A 14,165-nucleotide genomic window follows, 5' to 3' on the forward strand; every position below is an offset into this window, starting at 1 on the left:
GCCAACACCTCCCCAGCAAAGATACACCAGGACTGCAACACATTCAACACATCCAACAGCCCTGGGAAGTGACAGCACCTACTTCTAGGTATGAAGTTTGAAAAAGAACAGGAACAAAAAACACTGAAAAAATTCAGATGATTTCTGCTTTGTTGTTGGGAAGCCTCACACTGGAGTGGCACAGGCACCTTGTAAACAAAATCCCTAGCAGAACAGATGTTGTTAAGGGTTGTTTTATATGCAAATATCTCACCTTTAATCAGTTACAACACATCTTCTAATCAAACTGTCCTAATACTCAAAAATTGAGTTTATTTTTTCAAGAAACAAGATATTCTTTCATCATCCAGCCAATTAACAGAACTGTGTTTTTTTTCTTTGAAAGGCAAAAAAAAAAAATAAAAAATTAATTTCCTTCTCAACAACTGGCATACAATTTCTTAGCAAAACTGTCTCAATTCAACTCTATTATTCCAAAGTAGTGTGTGGAAATTTCCCCAAAAAGGGTCCAGCAGAGTACCTGTGAAAGGCAAAATATTGATTATGACCACCATTTATGACATGAAAATTAAGCTGTCAGAAGAACAGGTAATGAATTAGTTCTGCAAACACAATAAGCAAGTTCTTTACAAATTCCAATATTCTATTTACAACCTCCTAAAATTATCCCAAGGGCCAAATTATTTTATAAGATTAATTAGTGAAAAATCCCAGTGAATCAATTTTTATATGTATGCAAGAGTTATAAAGCACATTTGCTTCCTTCTACTGTAAGCAGCAGCTGTCCTATTTATCTTTCAGGCTTTTCACTACACACTGGGACTGTTTACACAAACTCTGACAGAATGGGAGAATTCATTTTCACGAGACTTAAAATAAATTTTAAAAACTGAAAAGACTATGTACTTTAACAGTTAAAAACAAGCATCAGAAAATAACATTTAAAAATAAGTATACAAAATTTCCATGTTTTGAGCTTAGCCTCATAAACAATGATGGCTAATTCCATCTAACTAGAGAAAGAAACATTACATTTTGGGAGAATAACAGATTAGCCTACACTTAAAAAAAGTCAACCTTTAAACTTTCAAATATTTGTATTTCATCTCTAGAAAGGCTTCACCCTACCTGTTGCCATCTCACACACAGGCCCCTCTCTAAGGCACTACTGCCTGCAAGCAAGATAAAAATCACACCCATCTGGCAGTCATTTGGCCAAGTGATACAGACTGGAAATCCTGGTGAAAGAGTTTAATGCTTGTAGTGCTGCACTTCAGTTAAGCAAAATACTCCACTGGCCCCAGTACCATGAAGGTAGGTGGCATTTCCTTAAAGTTACTGCATAATTTTTAGATATATATATTTATGTAGATCTTGATTTATATATGCTAGCAAGATCTAGCAATATTTAGACAGTTGTTAACTGTAACAACTGAAAAAAAAAGATTAACACCAGATCCCTGGGTTTTCAGGCACCTGTTGTGACAGAGCTGTAACTCCCTCCTCTCAGTGCTTCAGCACTCCTTTCCACTACCCTTGCTTGGAGAAGACATTTAAAAAAACAAGCTGAATGAAATATCATCAGTTAAATACACACACCTTCCCCCAAACAGATGAAGTCAGATTAACCATAACCACATTACCCAACAGTTTGCAATCACCACCAGCCATAACCTGACAGACAACTTATTTCCTCTCCACCCCATCTTTCTGGGTTATCTTTGTACCGGCCCCAGCTGACCTGCACAAAGCCAGGCACAGACTAAAATCATGAGAAAGATGAGATACCAGAGAAGCAGTCATGGCAGGGTTTTCTAATGCACTCATCATGGAGTTTGCTAGGAAATAGATTAATAGTGGCTTCTCAGATACCACCTAACAAGTAAACCTGACAGGCTCCAAAAAATACGTAACATATAAAGGAAAATGGAACCAATATATATATAATGCTTACACATGCAGGGTTCAAAAAAGAATTTATCAACAAGCAAGCAGTAATGGTTTGCAAAGCAGAAAGCTAAAATTGTACAAGCCCAGTTTTCAGACTTGGGGTTTTTTTTGGGTTTTTTTTTAAGTCATCTTTAAAAGGATAAAGTTTGAGCTATTTCAGGGGTCACAAACAATGTTTTCCACATTCTCAGTCTCAGGCTTTTGTTCTGATAGGAGCTTCAGGTGATTAGCTTGGAGTTTAATAAAAAGAGACATGCATTTTGAGGATGATAAAATTAGTAACTTTACATTTCAAAACATGGCAAAAGACTACTAGAGCAAATAAGGAACAAATTTTCCAAATGGACCCCAAGAAAGTTTTTTAACAGTGAAAACTGACACATTAAAATTATATCAATACTAACCATGTTGCTCAGGATGATCTAATATTTCCCTGTTAACATGTAACTTTTTTTTTTTTTTAAACCTATCTGGCAGGTTTTGGTAGACATGAATTTTGGCCTATGAAACAACTCAAGTTCACAAGGAAGCACATCTCTCAGTATAAACAATTGCATTTAAAATCTGATTTCTCATCATTACACAAGAAGTGTTAAACCATCTGCTGCTTCTCATTGCTTTTATTCCTTGGCCATATAGCACTGACCATGACTGCCCAAACTGAAGTTTATGGTCTTTTATCAAGCAGCTAAAACACAGAGTTCTTTTCTGCTACTGTTTTATCAAATACATTGGTTGTGTTGAACTTCATGAAGGGAAAAATTTGCAAATATTCCAAAACAGATTCTACTGTTGAGTTGCTAGGACTAAATAATTTTCATATGATACTGTGTTTTCTGACCTTTGTCTTACTTCTGCCTAACCTGGACTTGCCCATCCAAAAATAACTGCAATTCATTTATTTGTGTGGTACAAAATCACTTTGGTATGTGAACATCAGCTAGACTTAAGCAATCTTGAATATATTAGTTGACAAAACTCAACACTGAAATTCCAGCACTGTATCTCAGTTGGCTAACTAAACCAAGCTCATGTGATTTTTTTCCTTTGCTTGTTTCCCAGAAAAGGAAAAAAAACATGGAGCAAAAAAGCCAAGAACTACAATGTAAATGAACAGGCTGCTGTAATATTTGAATTTCACATAATTTATTCCTGATACAGTTTTAAAACTAGCAAGAGTCAGGAAGAAGGCAAAAAGCTAATCAAATGAAACAAAGTGACAAAATTCCAATTGTCTCATGACCAGCAGTCTCTGAACGTCAGCACTAACAACTGTACAGTGACTGGAAATATAAGTTGGGAATTGCTGTTGGTCTCTGTATTGTTTAATACAGATATGATTGTTTAATACTGATTATGTTTCCAACATAATCAGCCAGATCTTTCATCAAGAATTAATACACCTCTTGTTTTCTGTAATTATTGTACACATTGTCCTGCCACTAAACAAGATTCTCTTACTATAGCAGACCTACATATTTTCACAGCAAAGCAATTTCTGGATCTCAATTCCAGCAGGAATAGACTGTGTCCATCACAGATAGATGTACTGATCATTTCAAGAGAAAATAGTCCTATGTCCTACTGCAGCACAGAATAAATTTTAAATGGATCAAAATGTAAATCTACCCTTGAATTTCACCTCCAACTGAAAGACATACACCCTCCTCACCCTTTAACCAGGCAGGCAAAAACACAGAAGAAAAAGCAGGTCTTGGCACTCCATTACTAATGTAATGGACAGGTCTTAATGAAGGTTTGAAGTTCATTAAAGAGAAAAATAACCCTGCTGTTGCCCTTCTGTCACAACCTGAAAGACAGACATTCCAAACAAAGCTTGCTTTACAACTGTACAAGCCATACCTTTACAGTCTCGCTTACCCCTGCTTTCTCATATTGTCCTTTGTTGCATTTCCATTTAATTTTTTGCCTTGGAAATTCTTGTTTCACCATTTTTCTCCCTTGGTAAAAGAAATGTTCATTGCACATTCTATGTAGTGCAACTTGTATATTCCAAACAAGCAAAAAGGTGCCTTTCATACTATAAAGCCCTGCAAAAATATTTCCATATAAATAAAATATGGATTCTTTGGGGAAAAAAGCATAATGGTATTGCTTCCAGCTAACTGGCATCTCTTTAATGCTAAATTATTTTTTAACAATTTTAAGCACTCTGAAGAAAGTACACAAAAAAACTAAATGCCAGTGGAACATTTTCATGGACATAAGTCTAAGCCTGTAATTTAGATTTTTCTTAACTAAATCACATCACCAAAATATAATCTATAATTGCCTATTGGCCTCTACTTCACCTGCAACTCATGCTTAGATTACATGATTTCAATATTACCAAAACATCCTTTCAGAAAGTCTATGAACCTGTGCCACTGTAATGGAGCTGATCATTTTACAACCAAACCAAAATGCATTTCACTCAGACAATTATAATGTCCTAAGGAAGAAACTGAAGGGTTTGGTTTTGGGGTTTTGGGTTTTTTTCCAAGAGATTCATGTACTTGTTGCTTTGTTTCTTCGGTATATATTAGTATATACTAATAACACCTCTGAAGAGCAAAGTCTTGTTTTTCTCACAGGTTTCCAACACAACTGTTTTCCCATAAAAGTGATGGTTCTCCATCATTACTATTTTTCATTATATTCCAGCATTACTATTACAGACAAAAAGTGCTAGCATCAGACTAAATTCCTTGCTAGGCCCCTACATTCAGCTGACAAACTACACCTCTCTCTGACACAACCCTTGCCAAGATAAGGAAGTTTCTAACTTACCCCACTGATTTATGCCTCCAGCATGTGATTTGTACCTACTTGATGATTCTTCTTTTTTTTTTTTTCTTTTTTTTCTTTTTTTTTTTTAAATACAAAAAGGTAGAAACCAGAATTTTGGAAGAATTTCACCTACTGCTCTTATTTGGGATGGCCCATTTAAATCAACTGCACTACCCTGTAGGACACAACAAATGGCAGAGCAGCCATTTCCAGGTCTGCTTCTTTTCTCTGGCCAGCTTCTGGGGCACAGCGTCCTTGGTACTCCTAAGCAAGTCTTTCCACCACACCTCCAACAAGTTTCCATCCAAATTCCAAATCTGCCATCCACAGCTGCCAGAAACACCTCCTCAGATTAACCACTCAGAAATTACTCTTATGTTGCAAAAAGAGCTGGGTGCATGATAAATGTAAAAGTAAGTAAAAAAAAAATGCAGCCAAGCAGTTACTGGGATGATATGAAGGTCAGGGAAAAAAAACGGGGGAAAGGAGGATACACAGGTGTCTAAGGTTAAAAAACCCTCAGTTTTGGATTTAGAAGGGCAAAGTATTATGAAGTAACCAACCTTGAAAAGCCTACAATGTCTCCATTTACCAGTGTCTTTAAAAAAAGGAAAGTGGGGGGAGGAGTAAAAAAGCAGAAATTTTTCATGGATTGAGATGATAGACTCCAACTGCAAATTTGATAAAACAAAATATAGAAAAAACAGTTTAGATACTTTTTTTAAAACCAACAAAACAAACCCACACAACTAGCCCAAACTACCTACGTCAAACTTTTTCTTCCTCATGTTTTAAAAAGAGACCTGTTTCTCTCATGTTTTGTTATTGATCTGGAAGCAGTAAAGACTAAGGAGAAAACAGCAGAAAAAAAAATATTTAAATGTAAAGACAGCATGTGAAAAAGGTTGTCAATGTAGTTCTTGAAGCATTGTGAAAACTTAAGGCTTTGTTCTTTCTCCTCCTACCCTCTATTATTCTGTGTGATACAATCACATTGCATACAGTCATTAATCAAAAGTTTCTCAAAGCTTTTCACAAACATCTAGTTAGGCCTTACAAAAGAAATAGTAACTTCTACCTTTCCAAACAAGACTTGCAGACAGGGACCTGATCCAGGACAATCATGATCCATGTCTCAACCACAACCTGTGCATCTACAGCTGTCCCTGCTGTACTGCCCAGTGTCCATCTGGGTGTCCTTCTGGGTCTCACTCTGAGAGCTCTCAAAATATTTACTATATACATTTAAATACACACTTAAAACTGTTTACTAGACCAATCTAACTGCAGAAAAACTGTTGTTCAAATAAGCTGGAGGGTTTCCTTTGCATTACAACCAAAGCATATTACACAAAGCATTCTAATTACATCTAACAACAGTGCTGCTAAAAGAAGCTCTTCACCCCAGAAACACACATTAAGCTGTGCAGAAACTAAACATGCCACAAAGCACAGGAGCTTCATTTGAAGAGAAAATAACAATTTCAGCCCCTTCCTTTCTTTAAAAGCACACACAATGAAAACATATATGTACAACAAATATAAACCCAAGCTTCATTTCACCAATATTCTGACTAATATTTGAAACCTTTAAATGTCACTTCTCAACATTATAATATGAGCCATTCTAATCAATTAACACTATATAAAATTAGTAACTAGGAAGATCAAATCCATCTCCTGACATGGGAAAACAGTAGGAGACAAAGGTTGTATTTTGAAAACAAGGCACTTTGCTTTCTTCCTTAGACACGCTATTGTTAGATCTGTGCATAACAAAGCGACCTTGGTTGCCACACTGGGTGCTAAAGAGCAGCATTTGAGAAAGAACCTACCTAGGGCTGAAAAGAAGAAGGAAAAAAAATTAACCAAACCTCCCTGTGCAAATCCAAGTCCTGGACAAACTTCTCTGTACACGGTTAGCGTAGCTGGAGATATTAATATCCCAAACCACTTGCTTTCAGGCAAGAATTTGCCCTTAGTAAGCTTGGTCTCAGTTCTAAGGACAGGCTGGGACAAGAGCCAAGCCAGACTCAGACAGCACTCACACAATCTCTGCAGCTGATACAGAGAAGATGGGAGGGGGACCTGTTGGGTGGGATAAGCACAGGCCCTTTTCAAAACGTGTCTTTGGACTGCCTCAGTATGATGTTTTTATAAGAATTTGTGTAGTCATACTGCTTTGGAATGAACCAACATCTGTGTAGACATCTCTCTCTCACCTGCACAAAGGTATAAAATGAAGAATTGTAGGGTAATGCTAATGAAAGTATCCAACCAATGCTTTGAACCACTTATCATCCTTCCATCTTCATAAAGCTTCCTGAAGACAGGCAGAAAGTCTCTAATAAGGCTTTTTATTGACAAACTCCCCTTTCCACTGTTCTATCATGTTTTATAATTTTAAAAAACCCACAAGCCTAAAAGTAATTTACCAGATATTAAACCTAAAATTAAAAGGCAACACCTTTTTCTTTATGCTGACCTGACAAAGAAGGTGAACAAACAAATAAAACTTAAAAAAACACATAAAAAATTTACGACATTCATTACACTGTATTCCAAGCTATTAGTAAATAGCAGCTGAAGACCCAGGGAATACCTTTTACAATGACTCAAAATGCAGTTAAAACAGAAGCCATAAGAAACCCAAGGAAAGGGGAAATGTCTATGAACATGGACATCTCAGAGCAAGCCTAGGCATTCAATCCTTAAGTCACTCCTCACTGTTCCTTATCTATTCAGATAAGAGACTCAGGCAGAGTCTCATAGTACCTGTAGAAAATGCAAATGCACAGTTTTAAGTTAGGTACTACACAAAGGCAAACCTCCTGCCTCTGGTTCCAGAACAGGCAGCAGCTTTAAGAGCAAGTTGTCTGTTATGAATAATTTAGGGGGAAAGCTACTGGCATCCTTCCACACCAATACAGGAGCCAGACAATTCTGGAAATAGCCCCTCTGTCCCACACCATCCAAAAGTCACTGTAATCTCTCTAGCCCCATGACATAAGAAAAACCTGGATCCTCCTAAACTGAGAGGTAAAACTGCAACCGTTTCCTAATGCAACAGTCCCTTCAACATCAATGACCAAGCACATTCCATTGCCATATTTATTGAACTGGAGAAGAATACATCATATTCAATAATCCAGTTCTGAGCATCTGCACCATCTTCACATACTGTGGAAAATTGTTGAGATGTTTTGCGGTTTTTTTAAGATATTCATTTGGAAATCACATCATTTATACTTCATTGTTCAGATTTCATTATCTAAGGAGCTGGACAAACAAACTTCAGCAATTTATTTTAGAAAAAGTAATTTTATGTTTTTTAAATGAATATGAGTACTAAGAGAGACTAAGTCAAGTTCCACTTCATAATTACTCATTTCTATGAACATGTGTTGACATTTTTCAGCATATGGCCATTTTTTTCTAAAGCAGAATCTGAAGCTAAATTTCACATAAGTGACTTAAACTGTTTCCCAGCACTCGTGCTTATCTCTACCAGACATAGGATTGCAAGATTTCCTGATAACCACCCACTTGGAATGAAGGGATAGAGAAACCAACACAAATTCAGAGATATTCTGCTGTTCTTACTTTCCAAATGAGCATACTTGGTTCCTAAAACAGCTCTACTGAATAGGCAAATAACTTTTTTTAAAGCACAAACAGGAAAGGAGGAAGATCTACATTCAATGTTGTACCACAACATTGTTACACCTCCTAGTCCCAGTCACACAGGGCCCCTGCAAAATGACTCCTTCCCTTAAGAATATGTACAAGCTGTTCTATCCTCACTACACCTTACTTCCCACAGCTAATGCTGACCCTTCTGAACAACCCTCCCACAAGCATTTCAGAAATATTGCCCTCACTTCAAATTTCACTGTAGCTCTCATTTAAAACCACTTGTAATAAGGAACAGTCCAATAACTCACTATCATCAAATCTCTTCACCATAAGACAAAGCATAAGAATATAAAATGCAATATCTTTCAAAAAATTGACGAGAAGGGATGGCAATCCACAGGCGTAAACAACCACAGGACATCCTTTCCATAAGGAAGCCAAGGGACAAACAAGTTACACAACGCCTTTTACAGAAAGCAACATTTAGAAAGGCACAATATAAGCAAACTTTCATGGCGTATTGGAAGCAAAACAAAATAACAAACAGGAATATAAAGAAAATAATGAATACAAGATGCAGAAAATGTTGTTTTGAAAGCAATTACTATTTAGATACCATCTTTTTACATTACTTTTACTTGAAAACATCCCTTTAAAAATACACTGTAATCAGTATAAAATAGTAGAGCATTCATGAAGATATACTGTGTCTATCACTATTTTAAAACTAAGAACATTTAACTTTAATTTCATAGGCCTTGTCAGCAATAGAGCACTGTCCTACAAATTTTTCTGTATCAAAAAAATGTATCAACTTATTCAAGTTCTCTGCTTTTTGGAAATAGTAACCAGATACAGAAAATAAGTTGATGCAACAAAACTTAAAAAAATTGTTCAGATTGTTTTTATAAAGGAGAAAAGGTAAGGAAGGCAGGCAGGCCAAGAGTTACAGAATGGGGAAGCTTTTCTGAAAAGATTTCATAACACAGAAACTAGTTAGACTATATATATATATCATTATATTAAGATGATATGCAAAAGCAAGTTTCAACAACACCATTTAACAGTGAAATACTGAAATACTAAATTTCACTACTCCATTGGAGCCATTCAACACTGCATTGATCGACAGAAGATGCAGTGTCTCAGGCACACAACCTCAATCCTCTCTTGTGTCCACAACAAGTTGAATAACTTTGCTGCTCTGGCTGAAGCAAAAATAATCCAAAAAGTCAAAACCAAAAAAACATGTGCAGATCCATGAGCTTCTATGATTCACTGTCTATGCCCATCTATTAGTACTACTGCAAGAAAAGTAAGTAGAATGCTTCAGCAGAAAGGAATAATGTAGCAGCAGTGCAATTTTAGCCCTGGTCTACCTTCGTCTGAAACCAAAGCCACACAGACATTCCCCAACTGAAGGGACTGTGGGAGCTGACTTTTGAACAAGATTATTATCTATTAAAGAATATCTGCAATAAGTCAATTCTGTAACTTACCACAAAGTTTAATTCTCATCTTCAATCCAGGTTTTAGATTTTAATTTAAATTTAGGACTTTATTTTAGGAACCTTCACCAAATTTTAGCTGAATTGCTTTTTTGCTCATGGTTCCAGAGAAATGCATTTCCATGAGGGAAATCACAGAATAAGCTGAGTTGGAAGGGACCCACAAGGATCATTAAGTCCAGCTCCTGGCCCTGCACAGCACACCCCAAGAGCAACACCCTGTGCCTGAGAGCATTGCCCAAACGCTGTTTGGACTCTGTCACATTTACTGCTGTGAGCACTTCCCTGGGGAGCCTGTTCCTGTGCCCAGCCACCCTCTGGGTGAAGAACCTTTTCCTGACATCCAACCTACACCTTCCCTGACACAGCTTCAGGTCCTGTCATTGGTCACCACAGAGAAGAAATCAGTGTCCACCTCTCCTCTTCCCCTCACAAAGGGAATCTGCATTAGATAACTGTGTAGTAGGAAAAAGGGCATTTATTGAAAACATCAAATTCTCAGACATCTCAAATCCCACTGCATTAATAAAAAAAAAAATTTTTGCCCTTCTCTGTCTTTTCTGCTCATGAAATGTAACTACCTTATACAATTATCACAAAACTTCAGGACTAAGAACACAGTGACTTTAATATTATTCCCTCTTGAGATAGCAAGCCAAACTCCAAATTGCAAAGCATCTAATACCAAATGTATAATCTTGTTCTCTTTTAGAAGGAAATCACCCACAAATTTCATAACATTCTGGAAAAGGTATTAAGTGCCCAAATGCAGACACATCACCCAACTGTTGGTTTTAATTTTGCATCATTTCTATACTGAAAGACTAACTTTTTCTTACTTTTTTATTTTATTTATTTATTTAACAGACTCAATATTGTTGCTTTTTCCTTCTACATTCTGTGGCTTAATCCTGGCATCAAAAAATTTCATCCAAAGGATGGCATTCATGCTGCCAACACACATACAGCTTTTGGCAAGCTACAGAGAAGTCAGTGCTTCTCACAGAGCAGCTCTGTGCTGTACAGAGGCTGATGCCAGTAAAATATTAGCCCAAACTGAAGTCTATTATATAAAATATATGCAAGCACCAGCATCCATACCCTGAAAATTCATTTCTCTCGATGAGTAACGAAGTCTTTCAAGGCCTTATAACTAAAAACAAAAGACGTATAGAGTTTGTCTCTACATTTCATTTTGAACTGGAAAAAAATACTAAATAGTAGAGCAAATCAAAAAAGCACACATGGGAGAGCACAAGCAAAGATAGCCTAAAGACTCCAATGCAAGATATTACCCTCACATGCCTTTAAGTAATTACTGCTTTCAAAGCTCTTTGTCTGTCCTTTGACATTGGAAACAGATGAGGAATTGTATCTCAAGCAGAAAAATTGGTTCCTATGAAGGATAAAAAGAACAGCACTGAAGGTCTGTACATTAATTGTTTTCACTTATAAATGCATAGTAAGCAATAGAAGTTTTTCTGTTCAGCTCATCTTCTGCAGAATAACACCCTAAGTAGCATGGTATGGAAACATTAAATGAAACACAGTAAGAGATGCACCGTCCTCCCAATTCCTCAAAAGCTGATTCCCTGAAATCCAGTACTTTAACACAGCTGCAAGCTTAACTCATAGCTCAAGCTTTGAGATGGACTTTGCTGCTCAGATTTCTACGGGGAGATATTTTCAGGAATTAATGGACTTGTTCGATCCAACAGATTCATTAACCAGCTGAGAGAGTAAAAAACTTTCATAGGAAGTGTATGCAGCAGCTCTTCTGGACTATGAGGACCACAAGCACTCTGAAACATGCATGCACACATATATAAAATACGTGGTTATGTACACCTATAATAATATACTTGGTAATTATGTAGAAGCTAGTCTTAGTGGAATCATGCTTAACACACAAACCAAGTTCTAATGTCATTTTGCATTACTTCTTGTTCCGACCGTTTTTTTCTGGCCAAAAAAAAAAAAAAAAAAAAAATTTTAAAAATCACATTCTCTTTGTTAATTGAACTCTGATGTTTTAAATTCACAGCAGATTTTTAGGCACCTGTAAGTTGACTAAATCATGCTACACATAAAACCAGCCTTCTGCTCATTATCCATGTAGAACACTAATCAAGTAAAAATGTCTAGTGTAAATATCTCTACATTTCCATACAATATTTGCATGCAAGTATTCTGTGACATCAAGTAGACTTAAAAGGCTGTAACACATTATGAGGTCATCTTTATGGTTATGGGTTATCTTTTTTAAAAAAGTAATGAAAAGCCATTTTTTCACAGAAGAAAACAGTAACAGAACTCAGTTCATGTAATACTTCACAAGTCTTCTGTTTGGCATTTTGCAACACCAGAGCCCAGACAGAAATTTACTTTTCTATTATTAGAAGTATTATCTAGAAGTCTCAGAGAAGTAATTCTGAAGGCAAGCAGACTAGGAATATTCTAAGCATCTTCCCCATACAATCTGAAACATAACATGGTACCCTTCAAACCACCTCAGAATCTAGTGCAAATGATTATTTCACATTATTATACTGGCTCTCAAGTCCTGCCTGCTAGATACCTGTCCACATAGTACATATCTGACTGTTAGACAGCCACTGGAATACTGACAGGTCTAAAATACAGCTGTGTATTTCCAGCATATCATTTTACCCAGCCAGCAAGGGGGCAAGGAAGAAAGTTCAGGAAAAGCAACATCCTGGGAGACTTCCCCCACCACCTAAGTGCAGGGAACAGGCACAAAGAACTGCCCCAGCTCTATCTCAGTACTAGGTATGTAATAAAATTTAACTGAAGTCACACTTTTTATTCATCAGTTTAAAGTGTTCAAACAAAAGAACCTGTTAAGAAAAGCTGAGATTTACAGTTTTTGTTCCTTTCAAAAACATCATTAAACAGCTTCTTATTACATGGCAACAACAAGGAACTGTTTACAAATCAAAAATGTACCTTTGTAAGCATAGCAAACAAGTCAGGGTGTGGTTGCCTTGAAATTGGCAGGGAACGTGTATATGTCAAATATTTCCAGTTCTACCATGCAGCAGCTTGGGTTTGAGGCAGCATAATGCAACAGGTTAAAACGCATTCAGAGTTATCTCATGCCATTGCCACAACTACAAGGTGTGCCTTTTGGCTCTTCTTTACTACTCTTTACCTATCTATACTTTGTACTCTATTATTCACCTCAATTTGCTTGCCTGTTCAAAGAAAAACATCCATCATTTCTTTGCAGTATGGTATGTAGTAAAGCACCCTGACTTCCGCAAGGAAGTCCAAGCATTTAGGGCTTGCTAAAGAGACAAAAAGCACACAAAAACTATTTGATGCAATACATCTGGAAAGTTCAGCAACATACATTTGAGTTTTAGGAGAATACCATGAAAGGGTCTTAAAGAAACCAAAACCTCAGAGGATGAGAGCAACAAATTACCTACAAATTACAACAGATCAACAAACATGAAATGGGAGAAAAGCAGCAGCAGTAAGCTTTTTTAAATGATAACCCAGTAACTAGAATGAAGGGAAGAGAATGATGCACAGATAACTTTCCACAAGGATATACACTTTTACCTATACTTATGAATATGGATTAAACTGCCAGCTATAGAAACTTTCATAAACTTTGTAAAGCTAACAAGTTTGATATCAAGTCAGAACAATCTTGTCTGAAAGTCACAGAAGCCACAGAAGATTCAGACAGCAACTGTCTGACTGTGAAATAAAACGTTAGATGAAATCCACTGCCCACAAATGCAACAGAATGGAAAAAACACCTCAAGTGGTAACAACTGAGATAGATTAGAAGCGAAAATAAAACAAAAATCATTGCCCCATACAACCTGCCACAGTTCTTTTTTGACTATTCTTTGTCACTCACATTGTTTAAAAAGAGAGAAGGACCAGGGAAAAAGTGACAAACAGACATAGCACATCTTCCATACAAAAATTATAGATAATTATGGCCTTTGGAGGCATTAAAAAGAGCTAAAATCACCAATATAAGCAGTAAATAGTTATCCATTGTATACAAGGATTAGTGAAATCTCAATAAGACAACTAGATTTTAGGAATTTAAGAGCAATTTTCTTCCCTGCAATATATAATTGTTACCACAGAACAACATCAAAATCAGAATTATAGTTGGATTTGAGAAGTGAACCCACAGAAGATCAGGTACTTTTTAACATCCTAAATCTGTCACCTCCAATGCTGACGGAGCCTTAAGCCAGTAGAGCACTGTAAAAACTGCTTGTACTTGTAGCA

General features: G+C 36.5%; 1 long non-coding RNA gene across 1 annotated transcript in view; it reads right to left on the reverse strand.

Moving 5' to 3' along the window:
- Positions 1-419: 419 nt before the first annotated feature.
- The window catches only part of LOC147652587 (uncharacterized), a 37,143-nt gene continuing 23,397 nt past the window's right edge, over positions 420-14,165 (reverse strand). The window contains exon 3 of the long non-coding RNA XR_015288334.1: positions 420-520. This is a non-coding gene — a long non-coding RNA (uncharacterized LOC147652587). The remainder of the gene's footprint in view (positions 521-14,165) is intronic.

This window comes from Cyanistes caeruleus, chromosome 6 (genome assembly GCF_971803275.1).
Source record: "Cyanistes caeruleus chromosome 6, bCyaCae1.hap1.1, whole genome shotgun sequence".
Taxonomy (NCBI): domain Eukaryota; kingdom Metazoa; phylum Chordata; class Aves; order Passeriformes; family Paridae; genus Cyanistes; species Cyanistes caeruleus.